This window comes from Lampris incognitus, chromosome 6 (genome assembly GCF_029633865.1).
Source record: "Lampris incognitus isolate fLamInc1 chromosome 6, fLamInc1.hap2, whole genome shotgun sequence".
NCBI classification, from domain to species: Eukaryota; Metazoa; Chordata; class Actinopteri; order Lampriformes; family Lampridae; genus Lampris; species Lampris incognitus.
Window position 1 is genome coordinate 39,388,519 of NC_079216.1, and position 16,755 is coordinate 39,405,273.

Consider the following 16,755-nt stretch of genomic DNA (forward strand, 5'->3'; position numbering starts at 1 on the left):
TAGACGCCATCCATTGGGGATGTCTGAGGGCATTATTCACTTTTTACACCAAAGACAATCTACAACAAGCTCAACACTCACGTTGGGCTTTAATAACACATGGTATAACACAAGGCAAAGTAAATGGACAAGAGCTTTTATGAGTCAACCTCTGTAGTATATTAGCACGACTGACCATTCTGCCAAGACAGTCAGCTTAGGTTAATTACTTATAAAAAGCACATTATAAATCCGCCGGAGTTGTGTTACAACAGCACATAAAAGAGTAAAACAAAGGGCTGTGCTATATCAGTGAATGACAGACTGGCGTGGAAAAAAAAAACAAAAAACGGAACAAACAGCAGAGTGTCGAGGACAAACAAACAAAAGAGCACCTCAATTAGGCTCAAACACAAAGAAGAGGCGCTAAGTTTCTAAACAGGACTTGAACGTGTCGACGGCAGGGGCAGGCCCAAACAGAGACCAGAAACACACAATAACATCTGGCTAGTCTATCTGCGTGACCCAGATGTGGAACGGGGCCAAAGGAGGTTGGACACGCAGGAAGAGGCCGGCCCGAGTATTACGCAATTTAATCACGTGACAAACGCTAATTCCGTTCATGCTCACACGGACGTTAATAGTCACAGTTTGGGGGGGAAAAAATCTGACTCATTAAACCCAGCGAAGGCCAAGAACAATATAAGTTGATGATTACGTGAGTTTCTTAAGTCATTTTACCGTATTGTGTATTTATTATCTCTTTCTAGACTAGGAATGCACCACTTTTTTGGATGGACTAAGACAGCGTTGTTTCCTTGACATAAAGTAAATGCTCCTACTTCATTTACTTTGCATATATTTGTGATGAGGCAATGTATGCTGCAGGATGTTACACCACATCCCTGCTTATTTTGTTGAGAAAACGCCATGGAAATCTCATTGTAACACCACAAGCCTTTATACACTTATCTGCATACCGGTCTCGAAGTATGGGTCATCTTTGCTTACCATACAACATATATTGGGAATAAGAATATAATGTTAAGACAATAAAAAGTTCAAATTTTGTGGTGTTTTTTTCAGGTTAGACAAAATTTTTTATTCCTTTAAATTCCAAACAGTTTTTCCACTTCCTCTTAATTTAGAGACCCTTACCTATGTGGGCCTTGCAAAGTTTGTTTGGGGAGAATTGTTGCAACAGAAATATGTGATTCTGGGTTCTGTAAACAAAGTAAAAAAAAATGGAATAAGAGTGATAACAACAATGATTTTGGATAACAGTACAGATTAGATTAACTGTGCATGACAGGATTTAGGACATTTTATTTTCAATTACCAAAATGAAAACTACAACTGTGCTTCACAGACTGATAATAGAACTTCAAACACCAGACCGGGAAAAAAAACAAAACCACAGCATTTCAAGATTTTAAATTATGAAAAGCTGAAATTTGAAACGAAAGTGAATTTTATCTTATTTCCTCTTTGAAACCCCACAATTTTACAGTTAGAGCATAGCATATTTCACTATTTCACAGGAAGGTCCACAGAACAAGCAAGCGTGCAGGTTTGATTCCGCAAATATCATTTGCTGCATTTCTACTGTACCTGTGGTGCTAATTTGAAAGTGACGATGACCCGTCAGCTTCTAAATGCTCCAAGTGCTAGTTGCTATGTAGTGTGGCTTTAAAGCACAACAGACCCGGCCTGGCATCGTTCCTTTGTTGCCTGTACCTAGCTGTGGTGAAAATGTCACAGCATTGGCTGCCAAATGCCTGAGGTTGTAGACTAAGGTCTAACCAGATTCTCAAAAGCAGGATAGTAAATATGGAAACAAGGTACAAGGGTTAAACACTGGCAAACAATAGGTGAAAATGTGTGTGTGTGTGTGTGTGTGTATGTGTGCGTGCGCGCGCGCGCGTGTGTCAGAGAGAGAGATAGAGAGCGAGAGACAGACAGACAGACAGAGGGAGGGACAGAGAGAGAGAGACAGACAGAGAGAGAGTGAGCCAGACAGACAGACACACAGAGAGATAATAATGTTAATATTATATAATTTACACACACACACACACACAGCCATATACACACACAGACACATACACACATACATCTATTACTGTACTAATGTTATACCATATATGAATATATATATATATATATATATATATATATATATATATATATATATATATATATATATACACTACCGTTCAAAAGTTTGGGATCACCCAAACAATTTTGTGTTTTCCATGAAAAGTCACACTTATTCACCACCATATGTTGTGAAATGAATAGAAAATAGAGTCAAGACATTGACAAGGTTAGAAATAATGATTTGTATTTGAAATAAGATTTTTTTTACATCAAACTTTGCTTTCGTCAAAGAATCCTCCATTTGCAGCAATTACAGCATTGCAGACCTTTGGCATTCTAGCTGTTAATTTGTTGAGGTAATCTGGAGAAATTGCACCCCACGCTTCCAGAAGCAGCTCCCACAAGTTGGATTGGTTGGATGGGCACTTCTTTGAGCAGATTGAGTTTCTGGAGCATCACATTTGTGGGGTCAATTAAACGCTCAAAATGGCCAGAAAAAGAGAACTTTCATCTGAAACTCGACAGTCTATTCTTGTTCTTAGAAATGAAGGCTATTCCATGCGAGAAATTGCTAAGAAATTGAAGATTTCCTACACCGGTGTGTACTACTCCCTTCAGAGGACAGCACAAACAGGCTCTAACCAGAGTAGAAAAAGAAGTGGGAGGCCGCGTTGCACAACTGAGCAAGAAGATAAGTACATTAGAGTCTCTAGTTTGAGAAACAGACGCCTCACAGGTCCCCAACTGGCATCTTCATTAAATAGTACCTGTTAGAGCCTGTTTGTGCTGTCCTCTGAAGGGAGTAGTACACACCGGTGTAGGAAATCTTCAATTTCTTAGCAATTTCTCGCATGGAATAGACTTCATTTCTAAGAACAAGAATAGACTGTCGAGTTTCAGATGAAAGTTCTCTTTTTCTGGCCATTTTGAGCGTTTAATTGACCCCACAAATGTGATGCTCCAGAAACTCAATCTGCTCAAAGAAGTGCCCATCCAACCAATCCAACTTGTGGGAGCTGCTTCTGGAAGCGTGGGGTGCAATTTCTCCAGATTACCTCAACAAATTAACAGCTAGAATGCCAAAGGTCTGCAATGCTGTAATTGCTGCAAATGGAGGATTCTTTGACGAAAGCAAAGTTTGATGTAAAAAAAATCTTATTTCAAATAAAAATCATTATTTCTAACCTTGTCAATGTCTTGACTCTATTTTCTATTCATTTCACAACATATGGTGGTGAATAAGTGTGACTTTTCATGGAAAACACAAAATTGTTTGGGTGATCCCAAACTTTTGAACGGTAGTGTATATATATATATACTTTATTTATTTTTATTTTTTATTATAAATGGAACTAATGTTAATGTTATATCATTTACACACACGTACATCTTGTAACTGTTAATGTTCATTTACTGTGCAGATCTTTACTGTTAATTACTATCACTTATTGTTATTTCTACTTTGTTTTTCAATTTACACACATTTTAATGTATCAAAAGCTTTGGCAACACATATGAACAATTTGTCATGCCAATAAAGTGAATTGAATTGAATTGAGAGAGAGCGAGAGAGAGAAAGAGTAACTATCTATTTAGCATCGTTCAAGAGCAGAGACATCACAAAGTGTTTCATAGAAGAAATAAAGCATAAACATGCACAAGGACATAAAACACAATAAAAACAGAAATAAATACAAATGGAAAAATTACACAAAAGGCAAGACTAAACCAATAGGTCTTGACAGATGAAGACAAAAAAAGTAGATAAGGTTCATTTCTAAATGATTAAATCATGAAATGAACTTGTCTGAGTGTTACGGATTATAAATGGGCTTTCCCGCTACTCTTCGTAGTCACTTCCACGTTAAACCAGACCTATATTACATTCGACACACAGGAAGAAACACACACATGAAAATACCCCTGGAAACTGGACAGACATTTGTCCACCATGTTTATGCTGTTGCGTAATAGAGAACTGTGTGATAGGTTTGTGATATTTTATTAACTTTTTTTTAAGTGTGTGTATGTGGTGTTTACATGGATGTGTGTATGTGGTGTTTGCATGTGCATGCTTGTGTGTATGCATATGTGAGATAGTGCTCACGTTTGTAACCAACTTAGGACCCAGTTAATAACACATGCAAGTCCTTATCACATTCTAACAGAAACTGTTTTCTTTTCTCTTTATGATCTACTGCCCTTTCCACTCTTGTTATGCTGCTAATGGCAAAATGCTGGATTTGAATATTGTGTCTGTAAAAGGGATTTTTTTTTCTGATATTGGCCACTAGATGGGTTGGTAAAAAAAAAAAAAAACCTTATTAGTAAGTCAGTTCAAAACCCGGGTATTGAATGAACGTTTCCCTGAAAATGAAATTGAACTGCTTTTTATCTTGCCCTGTGTAACTTTTGCTGCACGTCTCAGCTAACATTCACACACAGTTCTTCGACCAATGACTTACAAATGGCATCGGTCAAGACGTTGAGATTGATGAACCCAATACAACTAAATTAGAATATAATGGCTACGAGAAAAACCACTGCAAAAGTTGAACGGCTCTTCCTCTATCATGCACTGGAAGCCCAGAACTTCTCTTTTGAAGGCAAGAAGCTGTGCTGTAGTGGTGCAGTCCATTGATTCATTATCCAAGCCGCTTATCCAAATTCGGGTTGCGGGATGCTGGAGCCTATCCCAGCAGTCATTGGGTGGCATGGTGGCGCAGTGGTTAGTGTGGTTGCCTCACAGCAAGAAGGTCCTGGGTTTGAACCCTGGGGTTGTCCAACCTTGGGGGGGTCATCCCAGGTCGTCCTCTGTGTGGAGTTTGCATGTTTTCCCGTGTCTGCGAGGGTTTCCTCTGGATGCTCCGGTTTCCTCCCACAGTCCAAAGACATGTAGGTCAGGTGAATCAGCCTTACTAAATTGCCCTTAGGTGTGAATGTGTCAGCCCTGTGATGGACTGGTGGCCTGTCCGAGGTGTCTCCCCGCCTGCCGCCCAATGACTGCTGGTAGCGGTGCAGTTCAGTTGTAAAAAGGTACAGCAAAACTAAACCCCTACCTTTTCTATAACATTAGACAGAGTTGGAGTAAGTTATTCGTTGACAGAAATAATAGTAAAAGAAAATAATATGGACAATTCTTTGTCACTCATTCCCCATTCTTCTTTCAACTTGCTATTAAATTTCTGTTATGAATACTAATTGACCCAGCATTATGGGTTCCCAACCAGAGAGATTAGCAAATACTCCCAGACTACAGTGTCAATATTCTGGATGGGACAAGTCAACACAGCAGGGGAGCGAGGAAATCTGGTATAACTGGTAAGCTCTCAGCTCCTCCCATCTCCCCTGCTGCTTTAAGGAAAACAAGCTAGATGCTGTATTAAACTCGCTTGCACACTCATAATTCCGTTTTACTGCTGTTTTTTTTTTGATACTGATGGATGTTTGGCTATCTACTGACCTTGAATCATTATCATCAAAATCTGTGGCCTATTCATAAGGGTGGCTTTTAAAAAATCGTAATTATACAAGGCAGCAGACAAGTATACCTTTTAACACTGTAATTTGCACTAACTAATTAACACACTAATTTAACATGCTAATTAGCAGGGCCCTACTGTTTCACAAACACTCAGCAAAGACTTCATTAAAGATCTCTGACCCTGACTTCCACTGATTTCTAAATCAAGAAAACCACAGATTTCAAGCAGCGATGAGATGGGTGGGGTTGGGGGTTCTGGCTAAAGGGTTTCAGATTCTGAACTGACCATGACTGTCCATTCCAGTGAAGGTCATTTTTTGGTGCAACTAAAATCTATCATGTTGTGGACAGAGATTGTCCATTTCTATATCAAAATCAATCAATCACTCAATCAGAACTTTATTTATATAGTACATTTTGCACATCAGAATGCAATGCAATGCACTTAATGTTTGTCGAAATGCACAGATGAGAAGTGGGTAATGGTTAAAGAGGAACTCACATAACATGGGATAAAGGGCATGGAATCAAGAGCAAAATAGCAAAGTTAATAACAAATAATAAAGCAGAGTTGAGAAAATATAAAAGAGTAAGGAAGAATAAGGAAATATGACAGTAACAACTTCTTTGTCTTTCGGCTTGCTCCCTGCTTCTCAATGGTCGCTACAGCGGATTTTTGCCCTCCATAGCTTTCTGTCTGATGCATCCCTCTCCTGCAGTCCAATCTTCCTCATGTCTTCCTCTATCTGCTCTCCATCTTTTTCTGAGTCTTCCTCTTTTTCTTTCGCCAGGTATTTCCAGGTCCAATACATTCTTTCCTATATAGTCTATGCCTCGTCTCTGTACATGTCCAAACCATCTCAATCTTGTCTCTTCATCTGAGCTTGAACGTTGATCTCACTTCTTCATTTCTCTTCCAGTCTTTTCTAGTCAGTCCCAAGGAGCAACGCAGCATGTTCATCTCTGCTACCTGTATTGTAGATTCTAGCCTCTCTGTTGTTGTCAGTTTCCATACCATAGAGCATGGCAGGCCTGACCGTTGATTCGTATACCTTGTCCTTCACAGCTCAATGGCATTCTTTTGTCACAAAGTACTCCAGCTACCTTTCTCCATGAATTCCGCCCAGATTGTGTCCGTTTCTTCATTTCCTTCTCAAAACCACCTTCTGTCTGTATTGTCGATCCTAAGTACTTGAATTTGTTAACTTCAGGGACTTCTCTTCCGAAGGTCAATCCTGGACTTTCTACTTGCTTATTTATACAGACGTACCCCCGTCTTTGTTGTGCTGATCTTTAGTCCTCTGATCTCTAGCGCTTCTCTCCATTCTTCACGATCCCTCTCCAACCTTTCTTTGACCTCATTTGCTAGCATGATGTCATCAGCAAACATCATGCTCCATGGTGGCTCTTTCTTAAGATGTTCTGTGAGGCTGTCCATCAGTATCACAAACAGGAAAGGGCTCAACGCCGATCCTTGATGCAGTCCTACCTTTACCTTAAACTCACTTGTTGTTCCTACTGCACATCGAACTACGGTCTTACAGCCCTTTACATGTACTGAATTATGCTGATGTAATTTTCTGCCACTCCCTTCACTCTCAGCCAGTACCACAACTCCTCTCTCGGTACTCTGTCATATACTTTCTCCAAATCAATAAATACGCAGTGCAATTCTTTGTCCTTCAATTTTTTTTTCAGCTAAGGTCCTGAGTACAAATATCGCATCTGAATCCAAACTGGTGGCACGGTGGCCTAGTGGTTAGCACTGTTGCCTCACAGCTAGAATGTCCTGGGTTCAAACCCCAGGTTGTCCCAGATCCTTTTTGTGTGGAGTTTGCATATTCTTCCCATGTCTGCATGGGTTTCCTTTGGGTGCTCCGGTTTCCTTCCACCATCAATGGGTTGAATGCAGAAGACAAATTTCATTGTAACGAACAACTGTACAATGACAAAAATAAAGTGGCTTTCTTTTTCTAACATTGTTCTTTCCCCATATTCACTTCCTTCCTAAGTCCCACTTCACTCTCTCCCATAACTTCATTGTATGTCCCATCAATTTTATCCCTCTGTAGTTGCAGCTTTGATCATCACCTTTTTTTTCTTGTAAATTGGTACCAATATGCTCTTTCTCCATTCATCTAGCATTTTCCCAGTCTGTATTGTGTTGCTGAAGAGTCTAGTCAGGAACTCTATGCCAGTATCACCTAAGTATTTCCAGACTTCTGCTGGTATACTGTCTGGTCCCACAGCTTTTCCATTTTTCATTCATTACAATGCTTTTATCACCTCATTCCTTGTAATCTCGCCCACGTCCTCTTCATTCCTTGGTGGTTCATCTGTCCTTCTTTCGCTGTTGTTCTCTTTATTCTTTCAAATTCAGAATCTGTAACTGACTAACAGCAAATCAGCTACCATTAAGAAAGCAGAGTTGACCTAGGTATACACACAATTAAAAAGATGTGTTTTAAGTGTTTGAAAATTGCTGAATTTTCTGTTCTCAGTTTAAATTAGAGTCTATTCTACAGTTTAAAACCATATTCACAGAATGCTGCCTTCACCATGAGACCCAATTCATGCTCGTGTAATAGTTTGGAGAATACTGATTGTAGCTCTGATATCTGGCCATCTCTAATCAGATATGGGCAATATGGCCAAACCTCGAGTCTGTTCTCCATTCCTCCAAAACCTTCTGGTTCAGTGAGTCGCCTCATGGGACTTGGGACATTATTTGGTGAGTGGAAAATATCATTTTATGGCGACAACCCATCCCAACCCCCCGGGACGTCTAGCGCTTCGGGTTCAGAGGGCATGCAGGCAAATTCATCGCTAATGCCACCCACTCTTAACAAATTGCCCTTTTCGGGAACCCCACCCCCAAACCCACCACCATTTAACTACATCTCCATCCAAAAATTCATGTTCGACTTGCCATGGCAGTATAGCTCTTTGGTTAAAACTCTGCAGCCGAAAGCCTTTGTAGCGCTCTTTGTTTATACCATTTATTCTTACATAGGGTCTTTGCTGCCTACTCAGGACAATTCACCCCAGACCTTTTATGTATTTCTGTTTCATATCAGTGCAGTACGCACATATATACATACAAACACACACACACACACACACATATATATATATACATATATACACACACACACACACACACACACACATATATATATATATATATATATATATATATATATATATATATATATATATATATATATATATATAACGGTCCTTCGCGATCTCACCATCCCACTTCTGACATCAGTGTAGCGCATTCGGGGGTCAGCCCGGCCGGACCGTTACAGCCGGGACGCGAACTTGGATATTCCGCACCGCGGGCGACAACGTTAACCAGTTGACTAAAAGGTTCGACCCCTTAGCCAAGGGCTACCGAGTTCGCGTCCCAGCTGTGACGGTCCGGCCGGGCTGCCCCCTTAATTTGCTACGATATATATATATATAACCCGTGGAAATAGGTACCACACAGGGCACAACCACTAATTTTGGGGTTCTCTTTATTTATTTTTTGTTATCACTCTAAATTGAATTGAGTAATTATGTTCTGCCTTTATGGTTTAGGCAGAAAGATTTAATGAAAAACAAATACAAAAAAACTAAAAAACAAATCAAAATAAGGCAGTGGGCTTATCACTAAAAGAAAACACGAAAATGTACAAAATAAACATACATGCCCTCTAACCCCACTAGCAACAATGAAAAATGTGAGAATTCAACTCAACAGTAATACTTAAAAGCACACTCACATTCCATTTCCCTTCATATGGACCTCCAAGTTGAACTTCTGGCTTTATACAAAAATCCTAATATCTACATGAAATAAAGATACATTTATAGAAACATTTGTTCAACTTAACCAAATACATAATTAGCTAAGGAGGCTATACTGTAGGCTCGGTTACCTTGCAAATCACGTTTGGACTTCCTCAAAGTCTGTACATTCCACGACATTCATCACGCTATTTGCACCTTAAAACAAAACATCAGTCAAACTACTATATAGGTTACAACTATTAACCTCCACACTATAATATTTGATGGAGAGATGGCATCATTAAGGCATATTTACCCATGGATTTTACTAAATGTACTCAAAATGCATTTCTCCTGCATGTCTCAGCTTACTCAACCGGAAAAAGGACCACAACCCCCCGAGCACAAGAAGAAACTCGCCAATCTCGCCATCTAGTGGCACCAGATTGTAACAGCTAAAACTTAACGCTTTTTATGATCTTTGTTGTTCCCTAAGGTACAATCTTACTTTTTAAAATGGTTTGTGTCGTTTATTGCGTTTGGATTTGACACCTGTGGATACCCGTAAGGAGTGACGTCATATCCGGAATGTTGTAGCAAGAGAACTTACTCAGTAAAGTGTTGAAATGCGAGTTGGACAAGATGGTTGACGTCATTCGAACTCTATGCTGATGGCAAAGGACTAATTTTAACTAACGACGCTACGGACGCCATAAAGCAGAGAAGGGCTCTGCTCTTACACTTTGCCAGATCAGACGTACAAGACATCTTCTCAGCGTTAGCCAACACAGGGGAGGTGACGGATTATGCGGCGGTCCGCGCTTTGAATCACTACTTTGCACCCCAAGTTAATGCAGCATTTGCTCGGCAAACTTTTCACAAGTTATCTCAGAACACTGGTGAGACCATACAGCAGTTTACTACTCACCTACGACAGGCTGCCAGAGATTGTGACTTTGGGGGGGGGGGGATGCTGATAATCAGATAAGGGTAGCAGGTGTACTTCGATGTACGTGAGAAGGAAACTGTTGGAGGAAGGGCCAGGTTTAACACTCGCCCGCACATTGCAACTAGCCTCGCAGAACGTGGAGGAACAGCTGTCAGCCATGTCGGGCGCGACGAAGGCGAAACAGAGGCTGTCCATCATGTTGCACAAAAAGGAGAGAGACACGTGACACATTCCAGAGGGAAGCCAACGACCAAAAGCAATCAAAATTAAAGGAAGTGTTACAGATGTGGACATACAAATCACCTGGGCAGGGACCCGAAATGTCCCGCACGCGGACAGACATGTCATAAGTGCAACGGAAAGGACCACTTTTCAGCAGTATGTCGCACCAAGCCTAAAGGTGCAAAACAACGTGTGAGTAATGTTGAGGAACAAGGTGACTATGCATTCGTTGTTAAAGAGAATAACACAACCGAGAGACTTACTTTTTCTGTGGGGGGAGTAAAACTGCAGATGTTAGTTGATTCAGGGGCGACCAGTAATGTGATGGGTGAAAACACACGGGAGAGACTAAAATCACAATGTATGAAGCGTCATTCATACATTCGCAAGACAGAGAGAAAGCTGTTCTCTTATGGTGCTAGCCAACCACTATCTGTTAAAGGTGCATTCTCGTGTGAGATTGCAGTCAGAAATAAAACTGAGCTGGCAGGGTTCATTGTGGTTAATAGCATGGGAGAGGCATTGCTAGGAAAGGAGACAGCCATGAGACTTGGAGTTTTGAAAATAGGAGTCGATGTTGCAGCTGTACTGAACATAAAAGTCACTTGAACAGCAGTATCCAAAGCTATTCCAAGGGGTTGGAAAACTGAACTCCAAGCAGGTTAGCTTACACACAAACCCAGACGTGAAGCCTGTCGCCCAGCCTCTTAGGCACATACCATTCAACCTCAGGGGATGAGTAGAGGCCAAAATAAAGCAAAATATCGCAGACCCACTGTCACGATTGCTGGGTGAGACAGCACAACATGAGAGACACAATCACAGCTTGAATGAGTACGTGAGGTTTGTCACTGTCAGCGCCACGCCAAAGGCACTCACGACCAGAGAGGTGGAGGAGGCCTCTGCGACCGACCCAGAGCTGATCAAGGTATGACAGGCAATCACAAATGGGCGGTTTGAGAACTGCAAAGCATATGCAGCCATAGCAAATGAACTGTGCATAGTGGGATATTTGGTCCTCCGTGGGACACGTATTGTGCTACCCTGCGTCCTACATGCACGAGCACTGGCTTTAGCACATGAGGGACATCTCGGGATAGTGGAGACAAAACAGCACCTGAGAACCAAGGAAGGTTTGGTGGCCGGGGATCGATCGAGCGGCGGAAAAACACTGCAGACTGCCACGGTTGCCAGATAGTAGCCAGACCCGACCCACCAGAACCACTGAGACCCACACCCCTTCCAGATGGGCCTTGGCAGGATGTGGCCATAGACTTGCTTGGACCCCTGCCATCCAACCATTCCATTCTTGTAGTAGTAGATTATTATAGTCGTTATTATGACTTTGATGTCTTGACATCTACAATAACAGAGAAGATTATTGCTAGCCTAGAGTCAATATTTAGCCGTCGTGGCTTACCAGACACCTGTAAGTCAGATAATGGCCCACAGTTCAAGTCTGAGCTATTCTGAGAATATTGTGAAAATAATGGCATCACACATCTGAAGACAACAGCTAAATGGGCTCAGGCCAATGGAGAGGTCGAGCGCCAGACTACATCACTAATGAAGAGAATAAGGATTGCTCATTCAGAAGGACTGGACTGGAAAAGGGAGCTGAGAAAATATGTGACTGTGTACAGGAGCATCGACCATACCAAGACACGGAAGAGCCCGGCAGAATTGCTCTTTAGTCGTAAAGTGAGAGGAAAACTGCCAGACGTCACAGAGTCAAGCACAGACATGGAAGTGCGTGATTGGGACAGTGAGAAAAAGGGCAAATCCAAACTACACAGATGAACGCCGGAGAGCACAGCACTCAGAGATCGAAGTCGGCGACACTGTGCTTGTAAGGCAAGACAAATTGGATAAGTTTACCACTCCCTTTAATGCTCTACCACACAAAGTTGTGAGTAAAACAGGGAGTCATGTGATTGCAGAATCCCCAGCGGGAGCACAGTACGCAAGGAACAGTACTTTCGTGAAAAAGTACAGGACAACTGGACCGGAGGAGACAACTCATGAGCAGGATGACACACAAGGGGTTGAGGACATCACAGTGGACCCTGCCAACACCCACTGGCACCAGCGTGGCAGACATGCCTAATGCAGGCACGCCTCAGCGGGCCAAACGAGCGCGTCAGAGACTGATTATGATTTGACTTGAATTTAAAGTAAGGGCATGGGTGGTGTGAAGATTGAGGACTTTTTAGTTTTATTGCCAGACATAGGTTTGTAAGATGTCTGTAAATTTTCAAGGAAAAAAAAGGATGTCATGTATTGCATTTGGATTTGACACCTGTGGGTACCCGTAAGGAGTGATGTCATATCTGGAATGTTGTAGCAAGACAACTTACTCAGTAGAGCGTTGAAATGCGAGTATGCGTATGTCGTTCGTTTTGATTCAATTCAGTGACTATTTTAATTGCCTAATTTCAAGTATTAACACATATACACAACAGTTTGTATATATGAATTATATTTTAACATAAAAATAATGGTAAATACCTCTTCCCTTGTACATAGTTAAACAAAAATAAAATCTATTCTCTTTTTTATACTGAACACATTTACACAGGGTACATGGAATTTACCACCTGGCTACATATATATATCTGTCTCATAAAGAATTTACTTGAATATATATATATATATATATATCGCAATTATTTACATGGTGTCAGAAGTAAATAACGAGAGGAATCATGGCTAAATTCAACCCCCCGGCAAACTTCAAACTTTTCCTTCGATAAGCCAGGCAAGTGGCCGGATTGGAAGCAGCGTTTTGTGAGACTCAGAACCGCCACTAAACTAGACGGCGCCATGCAGGTGAGCAGCCTGATATACACTATGAGAAGCGAATCAGAGAACCTCTACTGATCGTTTGCATTTACCGATGCGGGACATAGAAATGATGAGGGACATACATGAGGAACATAGAAAAAGAGAAGGAAGGAGGGTAGCAAAGACGAGCTCCAGACTGAAGAGCCAGAAGCAGCACCTGAGTCAGAATCAGGTGTGGAAACTGGTAACAACAATTTGTTGTTACTTTGTGTGTTTGTGTGTCAGAGAGAATCAAAGAATGAAGCAATTTTTATTAGCTAAAATCCTAATGCTACTCATGCCTGTACATTGGAATAAATTTTGTCAATTGCAAATGTCAGTACAGACAGGTCAATGTCATGGTGTGCCTTTTACAGTTACACTGAAATAACAAATGTTTTCATTTTAGCTTATTTTATCATGCCATACACCATTTTGACAAGGCCCTGTGACGGCCTGGTGGCCTGTCCAGGGTGTCTCCCCACCTGCTGCCCAATGACTGCTGGGATAGGCTCCAGCATCCCTGTGACCCTGAGAGCAGGATAAACAGTTTGGATAATGTATATATATATATATATATATATATATATATATATATATATATATATATATATATATATATATATATCAACACAGATACAGGAAAAAAGATTTTAATACATGTAATACATTATATATATACACTCACTGGCCACTTTATTAGGTACACCTTGCTAGTACCGGGTTGGACCCCCTTTTGCCTTCAGAACTGCCTTAATCCTTCGTGGCATAGATTCAACAAGGTACTGGAAACATTCCTCAGAGAGTTTGGTCCATATTGACATGATAGCATCACGCAGTTGCTGCAGATTTGTCGGCTGCACATCCATGATGCGAATCTCCCGGTCCACCACATCCCAAAGGTGCTCTATTGGATTGAGATCTGGTGACTCTGGAGGCCATTTGAGTACAGTGAACTCATTGTCATGTTCAAGAAACCAGTCTGAGATGATTCGAGCTTTATGACATGGCGCGTTATCCTGCTGGAAGTAGCCATCAGAAGATGGGAACACTGTGGTCATAAAGGGATGGACATGGTCAGCAACAATACTCAGGTAGGCTGTGGCATTGACACGATGCTCAATTGGTACTAAGGGGCCCAAAGTGTGCCAAGAAAATATCCCCCACACCATTACACCACCACCACCAGCCTGAACCATTGATACAAGGCAGGATGGATCCATGCTTTCATGTTGTTGACGCCAAATTCTAACCCTACCATCCGAATGTCGCAGCAGAAATCGAGACTCATCAGACCAGGCAACGTTTTTCCAATCTTCTATTGTCCAATTTTGGTGAGCTTGTGCGAATTGTAGCCTCAGTTTCCTGTTCTTAATTGACAGGAGTGGCATCCGGTGTGGTCTTCTGCTGCTGTAGCCCATCTGCCTCAAGGTTCGACGTGTTGTGCGTTCAGAGATGCTCTTCTGCATACCTCGGTTGTAATGAGTGGTTATTTGAGTTACTGTTGCCTTTCTATCAGCTCGAACCAGTCTGGCCATTCTCCTCTGACCTCTGGCATCAACAAGGCATTTTCGCCGACAGAACTGCCGCTCACTGGATATTTTCTCTTTTTCGGACCATTCTCTGTAAACCCTAGAGATGGTTGTGCGTGAAAATCCCAGTAGATCAGCAGTTTCTGAAATACTCAGACCAGCCCGTCTGGCACCAACAACCATGCCACGTTCAAAGTCACTTAAATCACCTTTCTTCCCCATTCTGATGCTCGGTTTGAACTGCAGCAGATCGTCTTGACCATGTCTACATGCCTAAAAACATTGAGTTGCTGCCATGTGATTGGCTGATTAGAAATTTGTGTTAATGAGCAGTTGGACAGGTGTGCCTAATAAAGTGGCCGGTGAGTGTATGTATATATATATACACTACCGTTCAAAAGTTTGGGATCACCCAAACAATTTTGTGTTTTCCATGAAAAGTCACACTTATTCACCACCATATGTTGTGAAATGAATAGAAAATAGAGTCAAGACATTGACAAGGTTAGAAATAATGATTTGTATTTGAAATAAGATTTTTTTTACATCAAACTTTGCTTTCGTCAAAGAATCCTCCATTTGCAGCAATTACAGCATTGCAGACCTTTGGCATTCTAGCTGTTAATTTGTTGAGGTAATCTGGAGAAATTGCACCCCACGCTTCCAGAAGCAGCTCCCACAAGTTGGATTGGTTGGATGGGCACTTCTTTGAGCAGATTGAGTTTCTGGAGCATCACATTTGTGGGGTCAATTAAACGCTCAAAATGGCCAGAAAAAGAGAACTTTCATCTGAAACTCGACAGTCTATTCTTGTTCTTAGAAATGCAGGCTATTCCATGCGAGAAATTGCTAAGAAATTGAAGATTTCCTACACCGGTGTGTACTACTCCCTTCAGAGGACAGCACAAACAGGCTCTAACCAGAGTAGAAAAAGAAGTGGGAGGCCGCGTTGCACAACTGAGCAAGAAGATAAGTACATTAGAGTCTCTAGTTTGAGAAACAGATGCCTCACAGGTCCCCAACTGGCATCTTCATTAAATAGTACCTGTTAGAGCCTGTTTGTGCTGTCCTCTGAAGGGAGTAGTACACACCGGTGTAGGAAATCTTCAATTTCTTAGCAATTTCTCGCATGGAATAGCCTTCATTTCTAAGAACAAGAATAGACTGTCGAGTTTCAGATGAAAGTTCTCTTTTTCTGGCCATTTTGAGCGTTTAATTGACCCCACAAATGTGATGCTCCAGAAACTCAATCTGCTCAAAGAAGTGCCCATCCAACCAATCCAACTTGTGGGAGCTGCTTCTGGAAGCGTGGGGTGCAATTTCTCCAGATTACCTCAACAAATTAACAGCTAGAATGCCAAAGGTCTGCAATGCTGTAATTGCTGCAAATGGAGGATTCTTTGACGAAAGCAAAGTTTGATGTAAAAAAAATCTTATTTCAAATACAAATCATTATTTCTAACCTTGTCAATGTCTTGACTCTATTTTCTATTCATTTCACAAGATATGGTGGTGAATAAGTGTGACTTTTCATGGAAAACACGAAATTGTTTGGGTGATCCCAAACTTTTGAACGGTAGTGTATATATATATATATATATATATATATATATATATATATATATATATATATATATATATATATATATACTACCGTTCAAAAGTTTGGGATCACATTGAAATGTCCATATTTTTGAAGGAAAAGCACTGTACTTTTCAATGAAGATAACTTTAAACTAGGCTTAACTTTAAAGAAATACACTCTATACATTGCTAATGTGGTAAATGACTATTCTAGCTGCAAATGTCTGGTTTTTGGTGCAATATCTACATAGGTGTATAGAGGCCCATTTCAAGCAACTATCACTCCAGTGTTCTAATGGTAC